The sequence below is a fragment of the Xenopus laevis genome, chromosome 8S, assembly GCF_017654675.1.
Source record: "Xenopus laevis strain J_2021 chromosome 8S, Xenopus_laevis_v10.1, whole genome shotgun sequence".
In the NCBI taxonomy this organism is placed as follows: Eukaryota; Metazoa; Chordata; class Amphibia; order Anura; family Pipidae; genus Xenopus; species Xenopus laevis.
Genome location: NC_054386.1, coordinates 81,739,001 through 81,751,530, shown reverse-complemented (window position 1 = coordinate 81,751,530; position 12,530 = coordinate 81,739,001).

Genomic DNA, 12,530 nt, shown 5'->3' with positions numbered 1-12,530 from the left:
GTGTGAAAAAGTGGTTGTACTTTGACGAACAAAGAGAATATCCAGGGGAAATAAATACATCAATTCCCTTAGCCTGCAGATTTTTAAATGTTCCCCTAGTTCACCTCCAAGCCTAACCTCCCATTCCTGTCCTCTTAGATTGTAAGCCTTTGTAGACAGGACCCACAGACATTAACTTCTGTATTTTTTCTATATGTGAGTTATTATGTACTCTTATGAATATAATACACCCAATATAGAAGAATCAGCTACTGACTTTTAGATTTTGTTTTCCTTCTTCAGAATGTGAGCTTGTAGAGTACTAGTGTAAGGGTTGGCAACCTAAAGTCAAAACCGATGCCTAGCACCCTGGTCTCGGCTCGTGCTTCTGTCTGCAGCAGCCGCCTTTGGCCTTGAGAGGAGCCCTCAGCTACTCAGATTCCGCCAGGTCTTAAAAGGAGAGGGGCAAGGTGAAGGGTTCTGACCAAGCAAAGGGGCACAATGGTTTGCAAAGTCTTTGGGCAGAAGGTCACAGTACAAGACGTAGGACAGGATCATAGTCAAATCAGGCCGGGTCGGGGCAGGCAGAGAGCAAACTTAGTCAGACAGGCAAGGTTCAAACCAGGTGATCAATCAGAAGGGATTTAGCAGGATCGGAGTTAGATAACAGGCAAGGGTCGGATTACAGAGGTCAGGACCGTCCAATAACCAGGCAGGCGTCAAAACAGGAAACAACATCAGATATACAGAATAGCACAATGCTAACAGCTCCAGGAACAAACTCCTATAATGAGCAATGCAAGAATGAATGAAGTCCCTTTAAATACCCTTTGAAATTTGCGGCATTGTGCGCCTTTGTGCGCTGGCGTCCTCACGCCAGCGCGACCGCGTCCATAAAGGGGACAAGACGCGGGCGTCCTAAGGGACAGACATGGCGCATGAAGAGGAGTGGCGCGGCGGGCGTCCCCGCCGCACCACTAGACCACCAGGGTAAGAGGATTTTAATACAACTAGAAGTGCTAGTACAACAAAACTAATTTTAACCTACTAGCCTCCATGCTGAAGTTCTTGGTACCTGAGGAAACATTGGCAACAGTCTTTAATTTGAGGTCTAGCTATCAGCAATGTCTCGTACGTCCAGTGTTGAGAGCAATGACAGGCTGAGAGGGGCATTTTGGCGGCCAGTGGTTCAAACCATCCTATGTCTTTTAAATAAAACATGATGTAGCTTGCTGCTCACACTCTGGGCCAGAAATAGGTGTAGGCAAAATAGGTAGCTGCATAGGGCACAGCTGTATGGGGGGAGTGCAAAAATATATGGAATAGCACATTCCATGTCTATACATATTTGCACATAAAAGGCAGTTGCCATATTTATTGACTAATAACCTTCTTTCTATAGATCAGTAGAGCATTGCAATATATTCATTACCATAAAGGAAACTATTCTACTGAAGTACATGGAAAATGCCTCAGCTAAGCCAATCAATATGGCTATGCTCATCTACATACAAGTGCAAATATGCAGAGTCTTTACATCCCGATGCCTTACTGTCTGTATAGTGCAAATCAAATTAGTGATGGCTTACAGATTGCACTGGCTGTCAATGACCTGGTTGCTGGCACAGTAGATTTAAGGTTTCTTAAATGACAAGATCAAAGAACTACATCAGAGGGTGTCTGGTTTCTGTAGTCTATGAAAAAAGGAAGTCACCATGTGCTCAGCCTCTTTGGACCCCACTTGTCAGAGGAGGTGGATGGTGCTAGAAGAACATGAAGTGAAGATAAGTCCCATTAGAAGAAGTCAATGTTGGGAAAGATCTGTAATAGCTCACTCTAGAAGGAGTGAGAGATAGGAAAAGGGTTGTTAGTGAGCAGCCAGAGGCTCCAACGAGGAGACCAGCAGGGTAAGTACCCTGCAATGTCACCCACCAGTATAGATGCTCAAGCAATTAGGCTCAAAAATAGGAGATTCCCAGGGTAAGACACAACTGTGAGCATCTTCTAGTGCAGGGGATTATTTCAGTGAGTACTACCTCTGAATTGTAGCCAATGTCATTCCTGTGTATCATTATCAAGTGGATGACATTGTCTGATATATAAATGAAGTGATTGATAATTATACCATCTGTACAGTACCACCAAAGAGATTATGTAACATTCAGCAAATAAAAGTTATCTATTTGTTTCAAAACCCACTGGCGCACAAGTTATCAAATTCTGCTCAAGAGATCATGTTCTGTGTGTAAAATCAGTATATTTAACCCTTCCTACTCCAATACAGCCAGGGCCTACCTGAGTGAGTCCCATGTAACATATACTCTACCGGGAGTTGAAGGGCATTGGGACAGGTGAAAACTCCCTGCAGTTGAGTAGTAGCACCATCTTCTAAAAAATGTTCTAATAGACACGCCATATTGTTTCCAGCAGAATGTTTGGTTTCATCACAGTGTTCACAGAGAAAGTTCCAGTTGGATAAGCTTTTTTTCTTCATCACTATCTCCCTATAAAATCTGATACCAAACTATAACTGCTGCATACTGATACCTGTACTAGCTTGTGCCTCTGTAGCTACTTCCTGCATAGGTTGAATGAGGACAATTCTGATCTTACTACATACTAGCATGACAGGTGTGTGTATTTTAGTATTTGACTGAAGTGCTTTAAGCCCACCAAAAACCCAACCTTTAGGGCCTCCCTCCAACTGCCACAGATCCCCCACACACAATGCATCAAGCCCTAACCCGTACCCAAAGGCTGCCCGTGATTATCAGCCCCACTGATGAACAGTTTGGCCAAGGACCCCCCAAACGGATGTGGAGTCCACCAGGTTTTTTATGGGCATCCTGGCGGGCCAGTCCAGCCCTGCCGTTTTTTTATAGCTATACAGTTTTAAATGAGAACTAAAGCTTAACTAAAAAAAATAGCTAGAGATGTTGTACATTATGTTTTGGGCTTCTGTACCAGCCCAAGGCAACCACAACCCTTTAGCAGTAAAGATCTGTGCCTCCAAAGATGCCCCAGTAGCTCCCCATCTTCTTTTCTGCTGATTCACTGCACATGCTCTGTGCTGCTGTCACTTACTGATCTTACGGACCCACTCACAATATACAGTACACATAGAATATAAATGTCACAATATAAGGCTGATTAGTAATTAATAAAGATAATTATATTAAATGGCAGCATATAAACCAGTGCAACTAGCATCAGAATTTAATAATCAGTCCTGTACTATCCGCTTATATTACAGATAAACCTCATTTTCTGCTTGTTCATTTGTGACGACCCCTAAGCTTTACTCCTCAACAGCTGCTCAGAGCCCACTGAGCATGTGAGTGTCGCAGACACTTTCCAAGATGCTATTGAGAAGCTGAAACTTTAGGCTGGTGCAATAAGATCAGTATATCATTTTCAGGCATATTCATTATAAGGGTTTTGTTCTCCTTTAAAGAATGCTTCAGATATTTCTAAATGGCTTTATACAAAAAGTTAAAATAGTATAAAATATGCATCTGACTGGGGCTATATAATGGATGGAGAGTGCTCTACTCTACTGCAATTCTCCTATACAAATAAGGTACAAATAAGGTACACACTGCGTATTTCTCTTTCTCTATTTTAACTACCTGAGTAAAGGTAGAGTGTTGTGTCTGTGGTGCCTCATTACAATATTAGGATGATTATGACTGTAATACAATACCTGTGGCTCTGTCAATGGAAGGATGTACTAAATGGGCTCATTGCAAGGTTTATATCTCCATACACTAACCTGTAGATTCAGTAGGGAGAGATACCCATTGTTTCCGTACAGAGAGCATGGTTTCCGTTCTCTCTTGGGACATTTTGAAAATTTAACAACTATATATCACAATAAAATGGTTCCTTATTTCTAAATATAAATTGTGACTCCTCCGCAGTCAGAGCTGAATCACTATAGCCTGCAGGATACTCTCTCTGCTTTTCCACGGCAATGCATGCAGCACTTGAATGTGTTGCAGTGCCAAGCAGGTCATTATAGTAATCCTTTTTCCTATATCCACTCTGCTCACTGCTGAAGTTTAACTTAGATTAACAGCAAATAGATCTTGTTTTAGCACTGAGCTATCTTCCTAAATGTGCATGCAATTGTGGTTTCTGAACCCCAGCCTCAGCTTGCTACTTTCAGTTGTTTTGGTTGCCAGAACCTTTTTTTTTAATTAAAATTACCTAATGACTGCTTAGCCAATAGCCACAAATTCATAACATCTGATTGTTGGATATTAATCCCATGATCTATTTTCTTGGGTAGATGAGGGCAGTAAAAGGCCAACTATGGTTTGGGATTTCCATAAAAAAATATTCTTGTCACTGACAATTGCACTAGTCCGACAGAAAGACAACACTGGGTACATAGAGGCCTTTTGCGAGGCAAGCTGATTGCTTTGTGGTTTTAAAAGAGATGGAAACCTAGTTGGCGCAAAAACCCTCCCCCCGTCAAGTGTGTTGCCCACCCTCCCTCCTCCCCCCAGGCCTACCCGTCCCGCTGGGCAAATGCCCCTAACTTGTTACTTACTCTTCTGCGCAGGTCCAGTCCAGGGAGTTCACAGACGACATCTCCTTCCACGCGATCTTCTTCCTGCTTTGAACGGCGTTTTGGCGCATGCGCAGTAGGAACATTTCGCCGGTACGGATCTACTGCGCATGTGCCAAAAGTCACGAAGTTTTCCGATTTCACTACATGCGCAGTAGATCGTACTGGTGAAATGCTCCTACTGCGCATGCGCCAAAACGCCGTTCAAAGCAGGAAGAAGATCGCTTGGAAGAAGATGTCGTCGGTGAACTCCGTAGACTGGACCTGCGCAGAAGGGTAAGTAACAAGTTAGGGGCATTTGCCCAGCGGGACAGGTAGGCCAGGGGGGAGGAGGGAGGGGGGCAACACACGGGAGGGGGGGAGGGTTTTTGCGATGACTAGGTTTCCTTCTCCTTTAAAGCCCCCATACACGGGCAGATAAAAGCAGCTTATTGGCCTGTGTGGGGCCGTCCCACAGTCGGCCAGATGCTGAAAGGGTATAAAGAGTATAAAATCCTGTTGGATCAAGGCAGCATCTGTTCGTTGATGCGGTCCCACGATCTGACCGCCTGTAGCGCCTCCATTCTGATCTGATTGTTGGGTTCTAGTTCCCACGATCGGATCAACCCGATATCACCCACCTCAATGTGGTCATATCGGGGAGAGACATCTCCAAACGAGCGGATCTCCCTGTGTATAGCCACCTTTAAGGTGTATGGCCACCCTGTCTATGTGCCAAATGAGCGGACTATCTCCGATATGCCCACATTGAGCTGATCCGAAAGTGGGCCCCAGGGCCCAACGATCGGATCAGAATGGAGGCTATACAGGCAGGACGGCATCAACGAACAGATGTGTCTGCGATCCGATGGGATTTTTTACCCTGCCCGATCGGCATCTGCCTGACTTTTGGCCAGATATTGATCTGTGACGCCCGTCGGATGGCCCCACACACAGGCCAATAAGCTGTCGACTCGGCCTGTCGGCAGCTTTTATCGGCCCGTGTATGAGAGCCCTTAGCAGATTGAACAACAAACCAGAAACCCATAAAAAATGTGAAACACGCTAAATAGACTCAAACTTCTGTTTCCATTGGATAGAGCACACTTCTATTAAATGGCCCCAAAGAGGATCCAGTATAACGAAAACAACACAAAACATGGATTGCAACATGCTGCTTGTTTGCCTAATGCAGTTTTATTTTTTTTGTCTTGTGAGCAGATAAAAACTTGTGAGTATTTTCAGAAATAGAAAATGGGGATTATGGAATTTCTGTAAAAATATTTTGTAATCATGAAGTCTTTATTTGTGCAATATTGTAAGGAACCAAATGAATAAATGAGGTCACTGAAAGGAAAGGGATCAGAGGATATTTAAATACTCTTATATCTGTGTACAATGCGCAGTTGATACCAACCCCTTAAAGAAAAAGCTTCCCAAATATATTGTTGGCCTTACACAGATGTATTTCTTTGGCAGTTTAGTAACGTTATTACTGAGTTTGCTGAACCAGTGATTAATAGGTTCAGTATTTCAACACAGAGGGATACAGGTATGGGATCTTTAATCCAGAAACCTATTATACAGAAAGCTCTGAATTATGGGCAGCCCATTTCCCATAGTGAACATTTTAAGCACCTAATTCCAATTTTTATAAATGATTTCCTTTTCCTCTGGAAGAATAAAACAGTATCTTATCTAATTTAATATATTGGTAGCAACATGATCCAATTGGGTTTATTTAGGGGCACATTTACTAAGCTCGAGTGAAGGATTCGAATGGAAAAAAAATTTGAATTTCGAAGTAATTATTTGGGTACTTCAACCATCGACTTCGATTCGAACGATTCGAAATAAAAATCGTTGGACTATTCAACCATTCGAAGTACTGTCTCTTTAAAAAATACTTTGACTACATACTTCACCAGTTTAAACCTACCGAGGTTCAATGTTAGCCTATGGCTACCTTCCTCGGCACTTTTCTAAATTTTTTACGATTGAATAAAAATCCTTCAATCGATCGATTAAAATCGTTCTATTCGAACGGTTTTATCGTTTGATCGAACGATTTTTATTCGATCGCTCGAAGTATTTGCGCTAAAATCCTTCGAATTCGATGTTCGAATTCGATGGATTTTACTTCGAGAGTGGAATTCGAGGGTTTATTAACCCTCGAAATTCGACCCTTGATAAATCTGCTCCTTAATGTTTTAATGATTTTTAGAATTCAGATTATTGAAAACCTCAGGTCCACACATTCTGGATAATTGATCCCATCCCTGTATTACAAAGGAATATGCCTCAGAGCAGGAGCAGGGGTTTAATGGCAAATAGTAATATAAATATATATAATTTTTATGATTTCCAGGCCACTGCCAATATGAGCCAAGATTATAAATGGTCCTTGATAGACCAATTAAGTTTTAAAAATTGTTTAATGTGTGCTCTTATGAGCTGTGAAATCTTTCACTTGTAGACCAAACAAAGCCCCAGCAGGTTTGTATTTTCCATTGGAACTGTTTATATGTTACAGTTAAATGCTGCATAAATGTTGTCAATTAGACCAATAAAAGAATATATACCAGTAAAAGAATATATACACACTGATTTTGATTCAGATTTTTTGTTTGAGATCTCTGTGCCAAATCCTTGGTAAAGCAAATATTTTAGGTTGGTCGGTTGTGTTTCACTTTGATGCTAATTTCCTTTATGCAGCGAGCAACGTGGTTACTGACGGCTGAACCACAACGAGAGAAATATTTATGTGATACAATAACAGATCTTGTCACAAAAGAAAGTTTGAAGGGCAGATTACTCCAAATTTCTTTAACAAAAAAAAAAAAGATTTACTCTGTTTCAAGACAAAAATGAGAGGGCAAGTAACACTGACTTTCCCCACAAAGTAAAGTAAAGGAGAGTTTAACCTCAGTCATTTCACAATCAACGGGTCTCATCTGCTGCACATTTTCTGCTTTCCCTTCTTGCTGTTCAACATGAAGCCCTTCAGCTCCAGTATTCTTGTTCCCTAGGAGTACAGTATGATAGCAGTTTGAGGGCAATATTTGCAAAAATAACGTATTAAACTGTTGCTTATATATTCTGTATATATCTCAAATAAATGTCAATTCTACAATCTAAACTATGTAGTTCACCCTGCAATAAACTTTTTCTATGCAAAGATGTTCTAAGACAGTTTGCAAGTAGAGATGTCGCGAACTGTTCGCCGGCGAACTTGTTCGCGCGAACATCGGGTGTTCGCGCTCGCCGGAATTTCGCGAACGTCGCGCGACGTTCGCCATTTTGGGTTCGCCATTGTTGGCGCTTTTTTTTGCCCTCTCACCCCAGACCAGCAGGTACATGGCAGCCAATCAGGAAGCTCTCCCCTGGACCACTCCCCTTCCCTATAAAAACCGAAGCCCTGCAGCGTTTTTTCACTCTGCCTGTGTGTGCTGAAGAGATAGTGTAGGGAGAGAGCTGCTGCCTGTTAGTGATTTCAGGGACAGTTGAAAGTTTGCTGGCTAGTAATCGTTTTGATACTGCTCTGTTATTGGAGGGACAGAAGTCTGCAGGGGTTTGAGGGACATTTAAGCTTAGGTAGCTTTGCTGGCTAGTAATCTACCTTCTACTGCAGTGCTCTGTATGTAGCTGCAGTGGGCAGCTGTCCTGCTTCTGATCTCATCTGCTGACTGCTGCAATAACAGTAGTCCTTGTAAGGACTGCTTTTATTTATTTTTTGTTGTTTTACTACTACTACTACTACTACTACTATAAGAGCCCAGTGCTATTAGTCTAGCAGTGTTGGGGAGTGGGACTGGTGTGCTAATCTGCTGCTCCTAGTAGTTCAGCAGCACCAACTTTAATTTTTTTTTTTTAATATTCATTTTTTTTTTATTTTACTTTTTTTTATTTTACTACCGCTGTAGTAGTGTATAAGTTGACCTTTTAGGCATTATTTGCCCTGTAGGCATTATTTGCACACTGTTTTCTTCAACCCGCCATCGAGCTGTGTGACCTTGTTCACATTCTGTCTAAATATCCATAATATTACCGTCTCCAGAAAAAACACCGGAGTCACTTTTTTCAAGCAGCCATAATATATTTTACGTAATCCGTATCCACCGCTGTAGTAGTGTATACGTTGGCCTTGTAGGCATTATTTGCACACTGTTTTCTTCAACCCGCCATCGAGCTGTAGGGATGTAGCGAACGTCGGAAAAAAAGTTCGCGAACATATTCGCGAACTTGCGCAAAAACGCGAGCGGTTCGCGAACGGTTCGCGAACCCCATAGACTTCAATGGGAAGGCGAACTTTAACATCTAGAAAAGACATTTCTGGCCAGAAAAATGATTTTAAAGTTGTTTAAAGGGTGCAACGACCTGGACAGTGGCATGCCAGAGGGGGATCAAGGGCAAAAATGTATCTGAAAAATCTGCCTGTGTGTGCTTGGAAGAGATAGTGTAGGGGGAGAGCTGTTAGTGATTTCAGGGACAGATGATAGTAAGTTTGCTGGCTAGTAATCTGCTTGATACTGCTCTGTATTGGAGGGACAGAAGTCTGCAGGGATTTGAGGGACATTTTAGCTTAGGTAGCTTTGCTGGCTAGTAATCTGCTGTTCTCTTTAAACAACTGCCATACGTTGACCTTGTAGGCATTGTTTGCCCAGTTTTTTTGGACGCAGCCACTGAAGCACAGTTGCCAGAAAAAATATGCCATATAAATGCTGAAAATAGTCATTTTTCGCCATACGTTGACCTTGTAGACATTGTTTGCCCAGTTTTTTTGGACGCAGCCACTGAAGCACAGTTGCCAGAAAAATTATGCCATATAAATGCTGAAAATATAAATTTTTTTGGTTGCAGCCACTGAAGCACAGAGGCCAGAAAAATTATGCCATATAAATGCAGAAAATATGCATTTTTTTGGTCGCAGCCACTGAAGCACAGTTGACAGAAAAATTATGCCATATAAATGCTGAAAATATAAACTTTTTTGGTTGCAGCCACTGAAGCACAGAGGCCAGAAAAATTATGCCATATAAATGCAGAAAACATGCATTTTTTTGGTCGCAGCCACTGAAGCACAGTTGACAGAAAAATTATGCCATATAAATGCTGAAAATATAAATTTTTTTGGTTGCAGCCACTGAAGCACAGAGGCCAGAAAAATTATGCCATATAAATGCAGAAAATATGCATTTTTTTGGTCGCAGCCACTGAAGCACAGTTGCCAGAAAAAATATGCCATATAAATGCTGAAAATAGTCATTTTTTGCCATATACGTTGAGTCAACGTATGGCAAAAAATGACTATTTTCAGCATTTATATGGCATATTTTTTCTGGCCTCTGTGCTTCAGTGGCTGCGGCCAAAAAAACTGGGCAAACAATGCCTACAAGGCCAACGTATACACTACTACAGCGGTGGATACGGATTACGTAAAATATATGAATGCTGCTTGAAAAAAGTGACTCCGGTGTTTTTTCTGGAGACGGTAATATTATGGATATTTAGACAGAATGGGAACAAGGTCACACAGCTCGATGGCGGGTTGAAGAAAACAGTGTGCAAATAATGCCTACAAGGTCAACGTATACACTACTACAGCGGTGGATACGGATTACGTAAAATATATGAATGCTGCTTGAAAAAAAGTAACTCAAGTGGTTTTTCTAGAGACGATAATATTATCAATATTTAGACAAAATGTGAACAAGCTCACACAGCTCGATGGCGGGTTGAAGAAAACACTGTGCAAATAATGCCTACAAGGCCAACGTATACACTACTACAGCGGTGGATACGGATTACGTAAAATATATGAATGCTGCTTGAAAAAAGTGACTCCGGTGTTTTTTCTGGAGACGGTAATATTATGGATATTTAGACAGAATGGGAACAAGGTCACACAGCTCGATGGCGGGTTGAAGAAAACAGTGTGCAAATAATGCCTACAAGGCCAACGTATACACTACTACAGCGGTGGATACGGATTACGTAAAATATATGAATGCTGCTTGAAAAAAGTGACTCCGGTGTTTTTTCTGGAGACGGTAATATTATGGATATTTAGACAGAATGGGAACAAGGTCACACAGCTCGATGGCGGGTTGAAGAAAACAGTGTGCAAATAATGCCTACAAGGCCAACGTATACACTACTACAGCGGTGGATACGGATTACGTAAAATATATGAATGCTGCTTGAAAAAAGTGACTCCGGTGTTTTTTCTGGAGACGGTAATATTATGGATATTTAGACAGAATGTGAACAAGGTCACACAGCTAGATGGCGGGTTGAAGAAAACACTGTGCAAATAATGCCTACAAGGTCAACGTATACACTACTACAGCGGTGGATACGGATTACGTAAAATATATTATGGCTGCTTGAAAAAAGTCACTCCGGTGTTTTTTCTGGAGACGGTAATATTATGGATATTTAGACAGAATGTGAACAAGGTCACACAGCTAGATGGCGGGTTGAAGAAAACACTGTGCAAATAATGCCTACAAGGTCAACGTATACACTACTACAGCGGTGGATACGGATTACGTAAAATATATTATGGCTGCTTGAAAAAAGTCACTCCGGTGTTTTTTCTGGAGACGGTAATATTATGGATATTTAGACAGAATGTAAACAAGGTCACACAGCTAGGTGGCGGGTTGAAGAAAACACTGTGCAAATAATGCCTACAAGGTCAACGTATACACTACTACAGCGGTGGATACGGATTACGTAAAATATATTATGGCTGCTTGAAAAAAGTCACTCCGGTGTTTTTTCTGGCGACGGTAATATTATGGATATTTAGACAGAATGTGAACAAGGTCACACAGCTAGATGGCGGGTTGAAGAAAACACTGTGCAAATAATGCCTACAGGGCAATAATGCCTAAAAGGTCAACTTATACACTACTACAGCGGTAGTAAAATAAAAAAAAGTAAAATAAAAAAAAAATGAATATTAAAAAAAAAAAATTAAAGTTGGTGCTGCTGAACTACTAGGAGCAGCAGATTAGCACACCAGTCCCCACTCCCCAACACTGCTAGACTAATAGCACTGGGCTCTTATAGTAGTAGTAGTAGTAGTAGTAGTAAAACAACAAAAAAATAAATAAAAGCAGTCCTTACAAGGACTACTGTTATTGCAGCAGTCAGCAGATGAGATCAGAAGCAGGACAGCTGCCCACTGCAGCTACATACAGAGCACTGCAGTAGAAGGTAGATTACTAGCCAGCAAAGCTACCTAAGCTTAAATGTCCCTCAAACCCCTGCAGACTTCTGTCCCTCCAATAACAGAGCAGTATCAAAACGATTACTAGCCAGCAAACTTTCAACTGTCCCTGAAATCACTAACAGGCAGCAGCTCTCTCCCTACACTATCTCTTCAGCACACACAGGCAGAGTGAAAAAACGCTGCAGGGCTTCGGTTTTTATAGGGAAGGGGAGTGGTCCAGGGGAGAGCTTCCTGATTGGCTGCCATGTACCTGCTGGTCTGGGGTGAGAGGGCAAAAAAAAGCGCCAACAATGGCGAACCCAAAATGGCGAACGTCGCGCGACGTTCGCGAACTTCCGGCGAGCGCGAACACCCGATGTTCGCGCGAACAAGTTCGCCGGCGAACAGTTCGCGACATCTCTATCGAGCTGTGTGACCTTGTTCACATTCTGTCTAAATATCCATAATATTACCGTCTCCAGAAAAAACACCGGAGTCACTTTTTTCAAGCAGCCATAATATATTTTACGTAATCCGTATCCACCGCTGTAGTAGTGTATACGTTGGCCTTGTAGGCATTATTTGCACACTGTTTTCTTCAACCCGCCATCGAGCTGTGTGACCTTGTTCCCATTCTGTCTAAATATCCATAATATTACCGTCTCCAGAAAAAACACCGGAGTCACTTTTTTCAAGCAGCATTCATATATTTTACGTAATCCGTATCCACCGCTGTAGTAGTGTATACGTTGGCCTTGTAGGCATTATTTGCACACTGTT